This window comes from Ochlerotatus camptorhynchus, unplaced genomic scaffold, assembly GCF_037179485.1.
Source record: "Ochlerotatus camptorhynchus isolate MF236.1 unplaced genomic scaffold, CSIRO-AGI_Acam_v1.1 ptg000104l, whole genome shotgun sequence".
Lineage (NCBI taxonomy): Eukaryota > Metazoa > Arthropoda > Insecta > Diptera > Culicidae > Ochlerotatus > Ochlerotatus camptorhynchus.
Window position 1 is genome coordinate 398,899 of NW_027040594.1, and position 18,904 is coordinate 417,802.

An 18,904-nucleotide genomic window follows, 5' to 3' on the forward strand; every position below is an offset into this window, starting at 1 on the left:
TGGATTGGAATAGATTGACATTACGTTTCTTATGAACAATATATGCCTAGAAGTTGAAAAGTCCAAGGAATTGATGCGCATGGTTCAATGCAGAAGTGACTAAATTGTTTAAATTTAATAATAGAGTGCGGTATCGCATAACTTCGTTTTGAGGTTTTCGAAGCCTGTGCATTTTTTTAAGTACGACTACGTCTGTGATTTCTATATGGGGGTACACTTTGTGAAATCCAAAAATGGATCATGTAACAAAATTATGAAAGATTTTGAACATTCATAACTCAGCTGCGCCTGGAGCAATTTCAATAACTTTATCATCAATCGATCAGAAATATTTCTACGCATCAATAGCAATGCTTCTGACTGATGATTTTCAACAAGAAACTATTGAAAAAGCGGTAATGTCAAGTATTGTCCAATGTACAATTAAAAACCGATAATTTTATCACTGTTTTCATGAAATAAACGTTCTTCCCAAACCCAGTCGTCATAATCGAGTACCACTTGGTTGCACATCATTCTGCTTTAACCTGAAAAGATATAAAAGAGCACTGCTGTATAGCCTCAACTCAACTCGAGATCACTGTATCCACTCATCAACAGGAAGTCTACCCAGTCCCTGAAAATTAAGCTTGCTGTCTACAAACAAATCATCCTTCCCGTAATCGAGTACGGTATGCCAATCTGGGAGAGTTGCACCAAATGCCATCACCTCAAACTCCAAAGGATCCAGAACAAGATCCTTAGGATGATCGTTTACAGTCCCCCCGCGAACTAGAAATTCTGAGATCCACCTCCTGGCTGGAATTCAGAAATTAGAAGAACGGAGAGTTTTTATCCTGGAAAGGTTAAACCTGTCTGAGATCAACTCATCAGATCATACGTGATCTAGAACGTTAGGTTAAGTTATACTCGTAGTTAGGTAGGTTATCACTTTTTTCAATTCAAACATAACACACCTCTCAAGGTGTATTCTGTAGACTAGTAGATAAACGTGAATATGTAAATTAGAATAACAAATAAAACAAAGATGAAGAGCCTGATAGGCTTATCATTTAAAATTTTAAATCATAAATTAACAGAAATAAACGTAATTTTACCACTACTGCTAGTCTCAACTCATTTTCGCTTCGTACGGCGTGGTGGGCAGGAACCAGAAGCCACAATAGCAGCAGTAAGAAGGTAGTGGTCCCATTCTTCGACCTAACAAGCAACAATGACTGGTCGTGGCAAAGTAGGAAAAGGTCTTGGTAAAGAAGGCACAAAGCGTCATCGCAAGGTTCTTCGAGATAACCGCCATCCGTCGTCTGGTTCGCCGTGGCGGTGTCAAGCATATCTCCGGTCTGATCTACGAGGTGTGCTGAAGGTGTTCCTGGAAAATGAGATCCGGGACCGTCACCTACACTCAACACGCCAAGCGTAAGCGGCCATGGATGTCATCTACGCTATAAGACTACTTTCCGCCCCGGAACCACTGAGTCCCTGAAGGGAACTCCCTAAAACACCAACCTGCTGGTCTTAACCAACGGCAGCTCTAGGGATGGGTACTCAAGTCCCTTGTAGGTTCCGGGTCTCAGGGCGTATTGGCGTGGGAGAGATATCGGATGTGAGGAGATCTAAAATTATGTTTTTTTTTTACTTTGGACTTTATTGGCCGGCGATGACAGTGGGGGCGGGGCAGTATCGAACGGTGATCGGCTGGTGGTTCGGCTGACTCTGGCTGGGAAGCGGTGATGATAGCAGGTGGTCTGGCCGACCCTGGTCGGGATACGGCGATGGTAGACGCCCGTGTGAGTTTCCCGGTAATCCTGGCTCTAAACGGCAACGAAGGTAGCCCGGGAGGTATATCGGGTGCTGATCGACTGCCGGGTAGGCAACGTGAGGACTTGAATGGCCGGGGTGATCTGGGCTTTGTTGGGTAGTCAACCTGCAATAGCAGGGGTCGACGACGAACAATGGCGGGCCTACTACGAAGGACTGACTGTCCGCAATGCGGTGGCGATTGATGTCCGACTGATGATCGTCTGGCAAGCTGGCGGACTGACCGGGCAGATTCGTGGATAGCCGGGTTACTTGGCCGGTGCCAGGTTGATTCGGCCGACGATAGAATAAGCCAGGGACGATTAAACCTGGAGTGGCAGTACGGTGTGATGACCGGATGACTTGGCCGGGGAACGGGTGATGGTCAGGTCTCCTAGTGGTCCAGAAAACAAAAGCGTTCTCTCACCGCGTGGCTTGGACCGATGGCGAGGGTGACTCAAATTTCACACCACACGCAACAAACTTTCCTTCTCGCTTCTACGAGGGCTCACGACTTACTGCCTAAATCTACTGACCATCGGGCTCTCTCTTACCTCTTCTCATCGACCGTGGTGTTGCGTTTCTCTCCATCCGCCCCCGATCGTAGGCAGCCTTCACTCCTATCTCCTAGCTGCTTATACAACCCTTACACAAGATCCACACATTTCGAAACCGATCGCCCCCCACTTTGAATCGGCCGTTATTTCACTACAAATTATTGGACCTACTCCCCACATCAATATTTAAACAATAATATGTAACCCGCCGGTAACAACGCTTTAAAGCCACAGAGACGCACTCTGTACAGTTTCGGAGGTTAAATCATCAAGCTTATTACAGTAAAGAGTAGGAATAGCATCTATCTGTGCCTGTTTGTCCAAATTCAGAAACACACGCCCCCAACGACCACACAAAATGCTCTCCAGACTTGTAATCTTGTAACCAAACTTGGAAGCAGGAGTGCAAGTGATTTTGATCGATTCTCTTCATCAACTTTCTCTTTTAATCGCCACGGCCGAATATTTTGACGTAGGACTACGTCTTTAATTTCTATACTAGGGGTCGCATTAATAAAATCAAAATTCAGAAATGTATTGAAAAATCCTAAACACGGACGCAACGATAGTGCGCAAATCGAACAAACGACAAATTGCGCATGCTCACATGAGCGAGCTCAATGCTCGGTTTATCGCTCACCATTTCACCAATGAAAGGAAGGGAGGAGCTCGTTGTGGCAAATGTGCTGAGGCTCACAATACTACCGCCTGCAAGAAGGAAGAAGAAGCTGAACCTAAGTGCGTGAATTGTGATTCCAACCATCTGGGCAGCGATAGGAGATGTCCCAAGCGAGCGGCCTTCATCCAGATCCGACAACAGGCTTCCACGAGGAACCAACCTGGTCGCCGCTGCAATAATCATGTAATCATATTGCCAATATGGACACGTTTCAAGTACTTCAGGCTCGTCGTATGGTCCCGAACCTAGCACCGCTTCCACTAAACCAGGCTCTACTGCCCCGCGATTATCGTACACCCGTGTTGTGTCAGGTGAGTCAAAAGACAATTCACCACTCACAAGCGACGAACTAGTGATCCTCGTGACTGAGGTGATCATAATCTTGCGTACCACCAAGACACTACCTGAACAGCTTGGTGCAGTTATGTCCCTCGTGCAAAAGTATGGACCAGTGAAGCCTTCAAAATAGTCAACTGGAACGCTTGCTCGCTCAAGAGCAAAATCATTAGGTTCGTTGATTTCCTCAATGGACATAGCATTGACATCGCCGTCATCACCGAAACACACCTGAAGCCAGAGATAAATTTTCACCTCCCCGATTTTCGGCTCGAAAGGCTAGACTGGACCAGCTCCTGCGGAGAAGTGACTATCGCATTAAGGAGAAATATTGGCTGTCGACTACTACCGAGTTTCCAGCTGAAGATGATCGAAGCAGTGGGTGTGAAAGTCTCCACTCCTGTCAGCCCTATTACCATCATTGCGGCCTACTGCCCCAAACAAGTCACCATCAAGGACGGGTTGGCAGCAGACCAGCGGAGAGACATCATCAGACTAACTCGACGGCGTGAGAAGTACAGTCGACGCAACCAAAACGGCACAATCCTGAACGACGACATGCAAGAGGCTCACTACACCATAATAGCACCGGACTCTTCCAGCCGGTTGAGCCGGTCTGGCGTTCACGCCACCATCGACACCTTTCGTCAAAAACATGGGAGACAACTTCTCGCAACCTGTGGCCCACCAGGAGCTGAGTTCGGATGTGGGCTCATCCGGCAACCGATTCCAAGCTTCCCGACGTAACTACCATCGCGTTAGCTGTGATCAGTGCCAACACTGTGTCGACTCCATTGTCCTTCCGGAGACGCCCGAAGACGTTGACCGGTGTTTGCGTGCCTTCAAGGAGGTGATATCCCGGGCCAGGGAACAACACGTGCCAGTATCCTGACAGGTGAGCAATACTCTGAATCTTGATAGAGTTACCAAAAATCTCATTAGACTCCGTAACGCCATTCGAAGGCAATACCAGCTTACCTACTGTAATCGCCTAACAAAAATAATCCAAGCCAGAATGGTGGACCTCAGAAATCAAAACTTTGCTAACAGGATCCACTCTCTCCCAGATTGTGCAAAACCCTGTTGGAAACTAACCAAAAACCTTAAAAATAAGCCAAGACCCATTACACTACTGACCCCCCCGGATAGCCCAGGTGGCCCAGTGGTTCATCTGATAACTCCTGAAGAGAAGGCTGCCGCGATAGGTCAACACTTCGCCAGCTCCCATAATCTCGGACAAAACATCATTAGTCCTTACGAAGCTGAGGTTGTTGAAAATGCATCCAACCTCCATCAGATTCCTAATATTTTCCCCGAGGAATCCGAGATTACGGCTGACGAACTGTTGGCCTATATCAAATCATCTTAAAACATGAAAGCCCCAAGTTTCGACTACATCCTGATTCTGGAACTCAAACACTTGAGTTCCACATTCTACAACCATCTGGCACTGCTTTTTAATCTGTGCCTCCGACTTGGCTAGTTCCCCTCGTGTTGGAAGTCAGCTAAAGTCATACCCATCTGGAAACCTGGGAAGGATCCGTCCTCTCCTTCAAGTTATCAGCCTTCTCTCAGGGTTATCAAAACTGTTCGAAAGAGTAGTCTACCAGCGGCTCCTAACATCTGCCGAACAAAACCACATCTTTCTCGAGGAACAGTTTGGTTTTCGGAAAGGTCGTTCGACCGTCCACCAGCTGACTCGAGTAACAAACATTCTCAGACGGAACAAGTATGTTTCGAAAGCTTCTGCTATGGCGTTGTTGGACGTCGAAAAAGCGTTCGACAATATCTGGCATGATGACCTGGTGTTCAATTTGCAGCAGTACGGTTTTCCAATCTTCCTAGTGAAGATAATAAATAACTTTCCATCGGACAGGACGTTCCGAGTCTCTCTGAATAGCATCACATTGGATGCTTTCAACATCGGTGCTGGGGTTCCACAAGGAAGCATCCTTGGCCCCATTCTATTCAACCTGATCGTTGTCTCTGTTCGCAGATGACGCATCCATCGTCTACAAGGGTCATCGGAGCTCTGATTGCCAAACTTCAGAGTGACCTGGACGTCCTGTCTGAATATTTCAACAGCTGGAAGATCCCTATCAACACGGCAAAGCCCCAGGTCATCATCTTTCCACACTCTAAATCTCCCACACTTGTTCCGTCGGAGAATAATAAGATCTGCCTGATCTGGTGGAATGGTCGAAAGAGGTAGTCTACCACGGCTTAACACAAAAATTGGTGATATTTTCGAAGATGATGATGATGATGATGATGGTCCCACCTCTTACCCCTACAAAGGTTTGAGCTGGACGATTTATCTTTAAGATAATTGAATATGACATTTTAACCAGGTTGGCAAACAAAATCGAACTGGTTTCAGTTACAGATATAGATTCCTTCTAAAGTTTACAGTTGCTTCACAGCGATATAAATGTGGAAAAGCTCAGGCGTCCACCTCTTAGTTCGCCTTTTTGTCCACCTAAAATATTCATAAGTATTACAAGCAATCAAGAGTTAATGAACAATCAACAAAGCATCCTATTACACTAGTAACCCCGCAATCTGATGCTATCATAATTTTCAGCAATGTCAGGAATGCTCACGAACCCCTAACATTTGCCAGAAAACTTACTACTAACTCAAGGTATCTTTCAAATAAGCTTCAAAATTGCATTTTTTTTATCAAATGTTAAATTCAGTCCTCTATATCCGTAATACGCGCGCGAGGCTCAAACCTTTGTAGACTACTTTTTGTTTTAATTAATCTACTATAAAATCAAATATTAAAAATCCATCATCACCCTCGTGGCGAACAGAAATAGTTTTTGCAGTGCTACAATAATTATTAAAAAGTCGTTATGACAGCTATCCATATAAAATAATCCGTTAGAGATAACTTCGTCAAGATACATAATTTGTCAATTCATAAAAAAAAAATCACGGGATAACTGTTCAAAAGACAGTTTTAACGTGTGAAATGCAGTGTCTTTTAAATTCTGTAAGTGTTGCTAAACGTTTGATATGTCTAGGCATCGAATTGAAAACATTTATTCCTTTATAATATAATGAATTTTGTGAAGCACAAGTCAAGAAATGTGGTGTTCTTATTTCAACCGCGTTTCTAGTATTATATCTATGAAAGTCACTTCCTCTTTCAATTCGATCACACAAATATCGAGGCAGCAAACCGTTAACTACTTTAAAAATGAACACCATAGTCAAATATACAATTCTTTGCTTCACGGACAACCATTGTAAGGCGTCTAACATCAAAGTTGAGGAAGTGAATCTATTACATCTCAAAATCAAACGCATTATTTTATTCTGCAAGCGCTGTAATCTCGATATTTGTGTTGCATTGGCCAGAAATAAAATGGAAGGGCAAAAGTCAAGATGAGGAGAGATGATTGATTTGTATAGCTGTATTTTACTGGCAATAGTTAAATCGTTTTTCAGTCGACATAGAATTCCATACTTCTTGGCAATTTTCTTGATGACATTGTCAATGTGAGAGTTGAACTTAAGTGTGTCATCAATAATCACGCCAAGATATTTAATCTCCCGAACGCGATCAATAGTCTCATCATCAATTACAACAGAGACGTTCTCATTTACTCGATTCCGCGAAATTACCATAAATTTAGTTTTACTTGTATTCAATTTTAACTGCTTATACTTCAACCATCTACTTAGAGAACGCAAATCTTCATTCAAGTGTAAAACGGCATCATCTAAATCCTTAGCTGCAATGAATAACACAGTATCATCTGCAAAAAGATTAATGTCGCAAAATCGTAAAACACGTCGCAAGTCATTAATATACATAATAAATAACAGGGGCCCTAATACACTTCCCTGGGGCACTCCAAGATTATTCCCCACGGGACTGGAAACAGAATCATTAAAAACAGTCCGTTGAGTTCTGTCAGACAAATAGCTTTCAAACCATTTATATGCAGTACTCGTAATTCCAAAGCGCTTGATTGATCTTAACAATAAGGGCCTAGAAATTGTTTCAAAAGCGCGTTTAAGATCCAAAAAAACAGCAACAATCGTATCTTTACACTCCAAGTTATTTTTCCTCTTCGCTAATACCAAATTCAACGCGGTTTCACAAGAATGACCTTCCCGATATCCCGATTGTTCTGGTATCAACAAACTATTACTATTTAAATACTCCAACAGCTGACCTTTAACAACAAGTTCTAAAATTTTCTCTAATGTGTGCAACATGTTGATGGGACGAAACTCTTCGGCTTTAATCGTTCCAGCAACTTTTTGAATGGGGACCACTAAGGATTCCTTCCAAATTTGTGGCACATGTCCAGTTTGTAATGATTCATTAATAAGGTCCAGCAAGATGTGGCCAATGACATGAAAGCAATCTTGAATAACTCTAGCATTAACATTTTCTACTCCAGCCGATTTTCCTAATGAAAAACACATAACTCTAAGTTCATCTAATGTGATTGGGTGAAAAACTTCAAATCTACAACTACTATTAACTGGCTGTTTTATTTCGTCAGGTTCATCGACCAATTCAATAGATTGATTAATCAATGAAACGCTATCTACGAAATAATCATTAAACTTAGCTGCAATTACTTGTTCTGACTGTTCTAATGTGCCATTAAAAGTTATGGACCGCGGTTTGCAATTACTAGGTTTTAATAAAGATTTCAAAATTTTCCATAACTCTTTGCTGTTGTTTTGATGCTGATCAATCTTCCTTTGAACATATTCACAACGAGTTTTCTTTATCGATTGTGAATACTTATTACGCGCGATTGTGTACCTAGTCCAATGATTGTCATTATTAGATCTACAAAACTTTTTGTACAATTTGTCCCTTTTCCGTTTAAGACGCAAAAGATCCAAATTGTACCAGCTGTTCGAGTTTTTCAAAGAAACAAACTTTTGCTCAACTAGTTGATTGGTACACGTTTTCAAAGCGTTATTAAAAACAGCTGTAGATTCACCTAAGTTACCGGCCGCGAATGGAAAATCCAGGCTTCTCTCAAACAGCTTGCTTTGAATATTTCCTCCAGCACTTCAATTTTACAAAATTATCGTTATCGTTAACATGGTCTAAGACATTAATAAGTAAGATCTCATGATCGGTTATTTTCAAATCAGTATCCGTAACTGAACAAATGGAATCAAAATTGGTATAAACGTGGTCAATTAAAGTTCTACTGTGCCTGGAAATACGCGTATATTCATTTACCGTTTGCTTTAATTTGCTTGCTAAACGCTTCAAATGATTCGAATTATGGTTATCACGCCATTTAATATTAAAATCACCAGCCAATATATTTAATTTACTAGAATCAAGGAATGTCTCAAACCAGTTCTCTAAAACTTCAACAAAACGCTGGTCACTAGAACTGGGAGAATGATACAAAACACCATAATTACCCATCTTCATGCCACGTACAACTGTAATGCCCAAGAACCAGTTGCCATCAATAACTTCGTTGGTACGAAGGTTGAATTGAACTGATTCTTTTTTCATAAATAGCAACGCCGCCAGTGTGTCTAGAATGTGATAAACAAGCAGCAACAATATATCCCGGAATACTATACTGATCAAAAGCTTCAGTTTCTACAATATGAGTTTCAGATAAGAAAACTAAAAGACTAAAAGTCTTTTAGAAGAGTTACAGGCAAAAGTTTGATTTGAGATGAAAAATTAAAACAGCAGTTTTGCTTAGCTTAGCTTAGCTTAGCTTAGCTTAGCTTAGCTTAGACTGACTGTACATATCAAATGGTCGCTATTTCGTGATTGATCAGAACCAGTGAAATTGCACAATGAATCCACTAAATGTGGTTAGGAGTGACCTTCCATTCTCATTGTACAAGCTTCAGTGACTCCTAAAATTAAAGGAGGTTGAAGGCTGACGGTAGTCACGGTGGGTCGTGTTTGATTGTGTGGTTTGGTTTGACGTATAATCGGGGCGGTCCGGTGAAATATGAAGGAGAAAACAGTCATTTTAAAACGCAATAGAGTTCGGTTGAGATAGCTTAAAAGATGTGCAATATTTGTTCGCTGGTCTTCGCATTAGTCGTGGTTAACTTTGTGAAGTAAGGGGCACGGTAGCTCAAAAGTGTGAAAGTTCTATGGATTCTGTTCCCGTCTTACGTAAGGACCAAATCGAAACAACGAACGTCGCGTTAAATTTGAATTTAAAAGGTTAATGTGGATCGGTTTAGGATGACTCACGGTTTAGAATGACTTTACAAAATAACGCAGCACTCAATCGAAAAAAAAAACTCTTCCGTACAAAATTAAATAGCTAAAATTGCTATCTCTAGCAATTTTTACAAGATTGATTTATTGTTTAAATTTGCTGAAAACCATTTTCTAAGTTCAATTTTAGGACCACAATCATAGTGGTCGCTAACTTTGCTCATCAATTGCACTAGTATTTCGTATGAAACGTCATATTTCACTCCCGTGCATCGTTTCAAAATATTGTTAGGAACATTTCCTCCGAAGACAACTTACCTGTAAAATGCATTTTTTTTTTTCAATGCAAACCATTTTTATGTAACGCAATTCCAAGCATCAGATTCCGTTTTCCTAAGCAATCAACTGGCTTTTGCATGTATCTGTGCGTAAAGCTAGGTTTAGATTAGGCAAGTCAAATGATCAACTCAGTTGAATTCAGTTGGCTTGAAAAGTTGAGCCTGGTTCAACTTTTTGCAATTCAAGTGAGTTGAATTACATGGCTTACACGTTCAATTCGCGTTCAAGTCAGTTGAATTCAACTTACTTGATCAATTGACTTGCCCTGTCTAAACCCAGCTTAGGCATGCTCCAGGTTGAAGAACAATGTGATTTGGAACCCTCGAACAAAACAGAGAAGCGAAAAAAAAACCATACGGCGGGGCGATCCATGAATGAATTGGCTTTGACGGCACCGTCGAAAAATTGTCTCTTCTAGAAAAAAAAAATTGACGGTTTCTTATGGGATTTTTTGGTGGAGTGAAATGATAGTACGAAGTCCGTCTGACGTTTGCTTATGAATTTTACCACATGAGTAAAAAGCTACAGAGTCGCCGTCAACGCCAATTAGCAAGAAATACCATTAGCACCGTCAGCAGGATCATGCTCGCGTGTGACGTTTTTCATTCGCAATAATTGATGCATATTGTAAGATATCTTTTGGTATTTCAATTCTGAACTTCATCAGGACTTTCCTGATTTCCAAGAATTGAAATGAAAGGACTTCCCTGAACTTCAGCAGCCCTTCCCTGAACTTCGGCAGAACTTCCCTGAACTTCCCTGAGCTTCAGCAGGACTTCTCTGAACTTTGGCAGGAGTTCTCTGAACATTGGTAGGACTTTCCTATAGTTCGGAAAAAAAACTTCCCTGAACATCGGCAGAACTTCCCTGAACTTCAACAGAACTTCTCTGAATTTCCGCAGAACTTCCCTGAACTTCAGTAAGACTTCCCTGAACTTCGGCAAGGCTTTCCTGAACTTCGGAAGTACTTTTCTAAACTTTGGCAGGACTTTCGGCAGGGCTTGCCTGAACTTCATCAGGACTTTGCTGAAGTTCGGCAGGCCGTCCCTGAACTACGGCAAGACTTCCCTGAGCATTAGTAGGACTACCCTGAATTTGGAATCTTGGAATTGAAGTTGTCATTTCAGTAGTAGAATTATTATAACTATATACAATAATATTGTGTTTACGAATATTTTCAAAATTTCATTACTTTCCATTTTTCTAATTTGCAATGCTTGTTGGTTTTGGTGCATTTCGAATTTGGGTGTGATTTGAACAGGTGGGGATTCAGTATCAACGGAAAAGCATTAACTTTCACCTTAATGAAGGCATTCGTCCGTTTTCGTAGCTTTTCTGTCTCCTGGTTTAAATGAGCATCGGTCTTAGAGGCTTATTCTTGTGTTAAGGGCACCGCCGTGAATAAATCCCAGGTCCTATTATATTAGGGAGACTTATGGTAACATCACTTGATTATCATGTGTTTTGTGAAATTTAACATCGTCATAACCGTCACCGTCAGGGCCGATTTTGAATGGTTGCAACAACAACGCGATCGTAGCTTTTATGATGTGATATGAGGGGCTTGGTGGCCTTACAGCGACCATTTTTGCTTACTGAGTATAACATCATGAGTTTAATCTCAAGCCCCTCCACATTCAAGATTTGCTAATCGATTTATTTGTCATTGTGAATACATTGGAGTAACAACCAATCGATGTGTTGTAATAAAAGGAACTCGTTTACCTAGTGCCAAAAGTTTTTGCTTACTGAGCAGAAGATCGTGGGGTCAATCCCAAGCTCCTTCGCGTTATACGATCGTTAGGATATCAATTCAGCTTATCGTTTACCAAAACGAACCCTGCTGCAAACCCAACTCTATTACCCAATATCCCAGTGATTCCTCGTGGAAGTGCAGAGGAGTTCTCGGCCTCCATCAAAGCGAGTGTCACGTCAACACATTCCTACCATTTCCTTTCTTGACCTGCGTTCGGGCGCGGCCGGAGCTTGTATTGCCTAGTTTTTACATATTGAGGATGAATGCTAGTCCCAAGCATCGTCTATTGGTTCTCTGTGTAATTACAGCTGATCTGGCAATAACAGAGTAGCATCCGCGGGCGGTCAATCATGCCCATGCTCATGTATACAAATTTCCATAAAAAATTATAGAAAAAAATCTACACTGAGGGAGGGTTTCTCAAATCTCGCACAAACTGCCTACGTTCACAGACCGTACGTTCCAAATTGCTGCGAAATAGCTGCTCACAAATAGACTTAAACATTCAGAAAATATTGACACGAAAAACTCTGAGAACTTCCAACTTTCCCTTGTGGGTTTGAATTGAAATTAATTATCAACGCCCAGTCCTTTGATGCACCCACGAGTTTAAATGAAAATGATGATGAAAAAGTTTTCAATGTGGACGGATTCCATGACAGGCAGGCGACTTTTTTTTTTTCAAGAACTAAATTCTAAACTCGTGGCCAGACGAACATGAAGAAGGTACCATCGTTTACATTTCTAATCAACATTTGGTCGGCCGATTTCCACACCGTGTGCCTCGAATACGAATCAGTTGCTTGGTTTGAGCCATCTCCCTTCAGGTGAATATCAATTCAATTAACATTATGCGTGGTATCAAGAGTTCCATGTCTTATTTGTTCTGCTCCACAAGCATTAAATAACTCATTGGCGATGTTAATGGCGATCGTGATTCTATTTGAATAACGAAACAACTTCTACTCCCACCGGCTGATGCCAAACAGGTGTGTGATAATTTTAAAATGCTGTAATTACAGCTCCCATTAGCACAAATTAGGTTTGCCGTTATGTGGTACGTGTACTGATAAACCACAATTGCCTTCATTAATCATGCTCAAAACGGATCTGTTTCACCACTTTTGTACCTGATAAACTAGCAATACCACGACGGCACCTATGTGATGTCACCATAGGGATAGATCTTCATCATCGGCTCATTACCCGTCTAATGCACCATAATTAAAGGGCGCCGTATGATGGCGATGATGACACGAAATCACCACCACAGACAGCTGGGACAGGTATTACCCGGTATTAAAGTTACGAATAACGGCCATGATTGATGATGAAAGCTGTCGTCTACTCTCGAGTGAATCATTCACTCGACCGCAAGTATTTGATACAATTATGCAAGACAACTGTTGACCTTTGAAATGACCTGTATCAGTAAAAATAAAGTAGAAGATAATTCATATACCAATTTTTTTTAAGATCCATTTTCATCAGTTGTGTGTAGCGGAATGATTTTAAAAAAGGACAAATTTTGAGTATGACGTTTGATAGTGATCTACCACCCATTGTAGCACAGAAAGTAAGTCTGACAGCTGTGGGGTCTCCTCCCTGATCAACTTCCTATACATATATATATACACACTAAGATTATTTCACCGAAATCTGTGAAATATTACCGAAATCGCAACAGTTCGGTGATATTTCACAGATTTCCTGTAATTTTTCACCGAATATCGTTTTCCTATGGAATGGCTGAAAGATGACAACCGCTCACAACAAATGCTTCCCTTGCTCTCCACAAATGTTGACCTTAAGCAGGCGCAAGTTCTGGCTCTAATGGAATTCCGGCGATAATATCAATTACGCAAAAATGGTGGTCCTTTTCCGTGTTCTCGTTCAGTCCTCTAGGATGGTGGTCCCTTTTTGCTATCTTGCGCCTTTCGAAAGTTTGCGATCGATGACCGTTAATGCAACCCCAAAAAATACCCTCCAGCGATTTATATTCGTTATGTTCCCGGCCAATCTGTTTATTCGGGATAATGTTATTAATGATAGGGGAAATGCCTCTAATGTTGGTTTATGGATCTAAGCTAAATGGATCGCTAAAAATCCGCTATTTATCAATTGTATCTAACTGAACGCGTCATTGAGACGGCACTAATGGCTATTTTTAGTTGCTATTGAAAATTTAGTCGACTGCTGAATTTATGTATGGACCCAAATAAGAGGCATTTAGGCCGACATTACATCGATTACCCCTATTTCTTTCTTTGCGGAAATTTGGGTTTTCGGGCCGCCTACCAAAAGAATTAAGACGGATAGATTAATTTTTGCATGATCCTTTTTGAAACTTCTTAGTTGCAAATAGGACCATTTCATCATTCGACGACCCTTTCCATTTGCGCTGATTGTTTACTGTTTAATATTAATGAATGTTGATGGAGTTTGAATAATTCCGTTGAACTGCAGGGGGGAGGGTGTGCGTTCATCCGTTCAGAGTAGGATGCAAATGAGATATACCTACGTACCATTTATGAAGTCACTTACGAATGATTCAATTCGCTTCAACTATTTGGTTTTGTATGGTGAATGAAATATTGACGGAAAGGTACCAATTAAAGTTCTATGGCACCCGGAAGTCGTATGGTACTGCATGGTTAGAATCATTTTTTCTTCATATTCAGAAGAAAAAAAAATCTTCTTCTTGAAAATCCGACCAATGATAAGTGCTGCCCTTTTGCTAGAAATAAACTGGGATAACCGCACATTATGAACATCTAAATTTACCTATGCCAGGGACCGTAAACGGGGGGCAAATTGATCACGATATTCCGTAATATGTGAATATTTTATATGCTTGTAGTTTATTTTCAACTCATTTATTTTTTTTAAATAGTGCTGGTACCCACACACTTAGAAAAAAATCATGTAAATTTAGTTGCTCTGAGAGTGACATATTCGAGCGTCAACTTTAACATAAATTTGAGTCATAACAGACGCGAAATATAGCTCAATCAAACGTATTTTTCGTCGAGCAACAAATTTTTCAGTCTCGGAGCACATAATATTACAAAATATGTTTGTTTACGTCTAATCTTTTATGTCAAAGCTGGATTCTATAACGTGTAAAATCAGTTATTTCTAAGTGTACAGGTAACAAATCCTTGTAGCTTGATTTGTTTAATTATTTACGTAGGATTTAGTTTGAATAATTATTGATCGAAAATTTCCCTCCCCTTGGCTAGTTTTTGCACCTTGTTGCTGGTGGGTGGGCTTAATTTCATGCTTTATAGTGGAGTGTTGGAGACGGTTGGTTTGTGTCCGGCGTTGTTGGCTCATGCCGCGATAGAATGGCGCCATGGGCAGGCAATGGATATTACAAATTGATTTTGTGGACGAAAAAAAAATCTTCGAAGGATTTATTTCAAACAGGTCTCAAATTAAAGGTTAAAAGGTCTGTTGTAAAATATTGAAGCATTCAGCGATGCTTATTTGTTTGTTCAAATATTGTTCTAACTACCATACACGTCATGACCTCATCTCAGTTCATCCCATCTTACCTCACCTCACCTCACCTCAACTTATCTCACTGAAGGCGAACCAGCCAAAGGCTGAAAGTATTTTTAATAAAGAAATCTAATCGAACCTTATCTTACCCCATCTCAATTCGTCCCACTTAACCTCACTTCTCCTTCACTTCATTTCTCCTTAACCTTACTTCATCTCACGACACCACACTTCACTTTACCTCAATTCTGTTAACCTGTCCTCATTTCACTTTCATCTCATCTCACCTCAAGTCACCTACACTTACCTAATGTCACTTTACCTCACCTGAATTCACCTCACTTCACGTCAACTCACCTCACCTCACTTACTTCACCACACTTCACCTCACCTCACCTCACCTCACCAAACCTCACCTTTCCTCACCTCATCTCATCCCACATCACCTCACTTCAACTCACTTAAATTCACCTCATCTCACCTCGTCAAACTTCACTTCACCTCAATTCACCTCAGTTCTCCTCAACTCACCTCAATTCATCTTACCTCATCTAACATTACCTTACTTCTGCTCACTTTCCCTCAATTAATCTCACCTAAACAGAATACCCTTTGGAAATTTCCGAGTCCCTTAGAGTTGATATGGCATTCATTTCATAATGGTCCTGGAATCTTACTCATAAATGTCTTGGAATTCTCCTGAAACATCCCTTAAAATTCTGCCTATCAGTATCCATCATTATTTATCAATCAAATCCATGAAGTTCTCATCATGATTTTCTTGGAATAGTTTTCCAAATTCTCTTAGAATGATTTTCGGAATTCCTTTGCAACTAAACTTTCATTAGGATTACACCTGTGCGCCGATCAAAAAAATTTCGGCGGCGGCGTGATATGTTATTTTCTGCCGGCGGCGGTGGCGTGGCGGCGTCACGCCGTTTGCTTTCGGCGGCGGCGTGGCGGCGTGGGTCGGCGTGAGTTTATTTTTATGGATTTTTGAAAAAAAAAACTTTTCAAGCCAATCGCACATGTACAAAAATTGTTCAGATTACTCAAAATCGTTAAAACATAGTGTGAATAAATTTGACAACACTTTCCCGCGGAAAACTTCTTGAATAATGGGGAAAATTTAAGAAAATTGTACACAGATTAGAAGTTCACTAGTGGACAGACTAAAACCATATTCAGTTTTCCTCATATCCGAGAAGTTTTCCTCTGAAAAGCGTCGGAAAATTGACTCATTCTATGAGTGACCTACGTTTTTTGCAAATTTGAGTAACCGGTACTCAAATATGAGTAACTCTTACTTAATTTTGAGTCGTTCTCAATTTTGAGACATTCTCAACGTATGTCAAGTGCTTATTAAAATTGTAGGGGGTGGAGTCGTATGGCAAAGTGTTACAACCCTTTTATTAAGTATAAGAAAAGAACGTTATGTAGAGGTGGATAGTATTGAAAAGCAATCTGTTGCATTACGTAACAATTCAATGGGCCCTAGGATTTTTTTTTTTTTTCATTTATAGAGCATTACACGTTATTAATATGTTGATAGCGATAAATGATGTGCTTTTATTACTCTGATACATATTTGAATGTACGCGCATTATAGTCATATAACTACATTTGTTTATGTATTTGAAGATGATGTCTTTCGGATAAACGTAGAATTCCGCACAACTTGGCCTGTAAGATATTAAAAGAAAGGTCAAATTTCAGCGTGTTGTTTATAATATAGATACTATAGATTTCATAGATAAGCGAGGGCAAAGTATAATGTAGCCAAACGAACTGTCAGTTTGTGTAGCCAAACGAGAATGACGTCATAATGGTGTTGTTTGAGGTAGAAGTATTCACACTCCACATTCCGATTTATTTCGCGGACAGCGGAAGAATGAAAGATAAAGCAAACCATTCCTCGGTTCATTGTTGCAAAGATTTGCTTTGCACTTCATTTTGAACTTTTGCGCACGAAACAAAACAAAACTGCACAACAAAAAGCTCTATGATGCCATGAACTTTTTTCACGGATGCCAGTAAGATCATTTATTTTTCATGGTTACCAAAACAACTTTTTGTGCCGCTTATCTATGGAATTTATAGTATCTATAGTTAATAATAGTCCCTTATTCACCTTTATGTAAATCCGTTCCTCGTCAGTAAGCCAGTGTTTATTGAAAAACTCTATTTTGGCAAATGCTGTAATTGTCATGAATTAAGATTGTTGATTGTGGATTTCGGAATTTACGCGGTTTTTTACGTGGATGATAAACAACTCCTCATTATTTTCACTGATACAAGCTTCAATCTCAGATCGCAAGAGCATGGCAATGTAAACTGTTGCATTCTTTTCAACAGCCAACAGGGTTACTATAATATTTTAACCAAAACGAAATTTTACTACAGTATGTTCACCACCACCATGTCACCATGTCTCAGAAACAGACAAGAATAAAATCACATTGGAACAAAAATGAAACTTTTCACACTAGACGTTCGCTACGTGATCGACTATTAACTGGCACGTTTTTAACTTGTCCGCTAATTGAGACAATTTTTCAGTTAAAGTACATGTTCTGCCAAAATGATGCAATTTAAAAATGTCAAGATTAACTGGAAGAACACTGATGCTTTTTAAATGCATTGATATTAGTGAATTCCGTTCGCTAGTTGAAAATCTAACATTATTTTCTCAGCTATCGTCCAGTGTATCAGTAAACAAACATCTGAGCTTCAATGCACTGGTTGGATATTGATTTTCAAACCCTATATGGTCACCAGTCGGTGAGATGGAACTTGTTAGTAGGCTTAGTTGCTCGAGATATAGCAGCAATAGTTTACAATAATTATTATAGTTTCATAACCACGACTTAAAAAAAACTCACTTTAAACGGCTCAAGAAAGTTTCACAAGTCTTCAACTAGCGCCCACTTATGTGCTGTGAATATGAGATCGTGCTTATTAAGACGGTTCAATAAAGCATTCACACCAGCTCTCTGATTGTTTTAAATGTTGGGGCTTATTAAGATTCACCGTCAAATTGAACATTGATATTCGTTTCACACAAACTCGCAAGTTGACCATCTAGCTCCGCCTCTATAATAGATAACGGGTGTTGCTCATCCATATCTAGCCAATCTCCAAATTCTTCGATATCGGATAATATTAATCTGATTATTTTTTTTCCATTTCGAGGTTTTTTCCTCTAGAAGTATCAATCGTCAGAAAATTCAAAGGAATTTTATTTAAATTTAAATTCGACATCGTGGATGTTGTCGTGAATGGGAAACAAAACGTCAAAAATAAAATGCGTAACTGAGACGAGACCGATGTGCAGGATCTATAGGTGAGGCAGAAGGAAACTTTAGTCGACTGTTTCATTCATCCAGGGTTCTCGTCGGATCGATAGAAAGAAAGAGTCGGCTATTTTCCTTCTGTCTCACCTATAGATATCGCCGTTCTTGCTCATCGAGACGAAACCAGTGAACTATAATTTTTGACGTTTGATCAGCGCCCCAAAACACTATCTCGAACAAGTACGAGCAGGAGGACAATAATGATTTATCCAAGGGGTAGGTCACTCCACACACCAATCTTGGGTCATCTTTTTTTAGTGTGTGTGTGCCGCAGGTGTGCCGATTGTGCCGGTCATAGAGCAAGCTGCGATTTTTTGTAAAATACTTATCCCGGCAACCCTGAAATGTTTTGGTTTGAAATCGCAATCCGGTATAGCGGCATTCCGGATTTAA

The 18,904-nt window shown here is 40.4% G+C and overlaps 1 protein-coding gene across 1 annotated transcript in view; it reads left to right on the plus strand.

Moving 5' to 3' along the window:
- Positions 1-18,904, plus strand: part of LOC135699225 (pyrokinin-1 receptor-like) — a 322,643-nt gene that overhangs the window by 40,873 nt on the left and 262,866 nt on the right. The gene's annotated exons all lie outside the window — the stretch shown is intronic.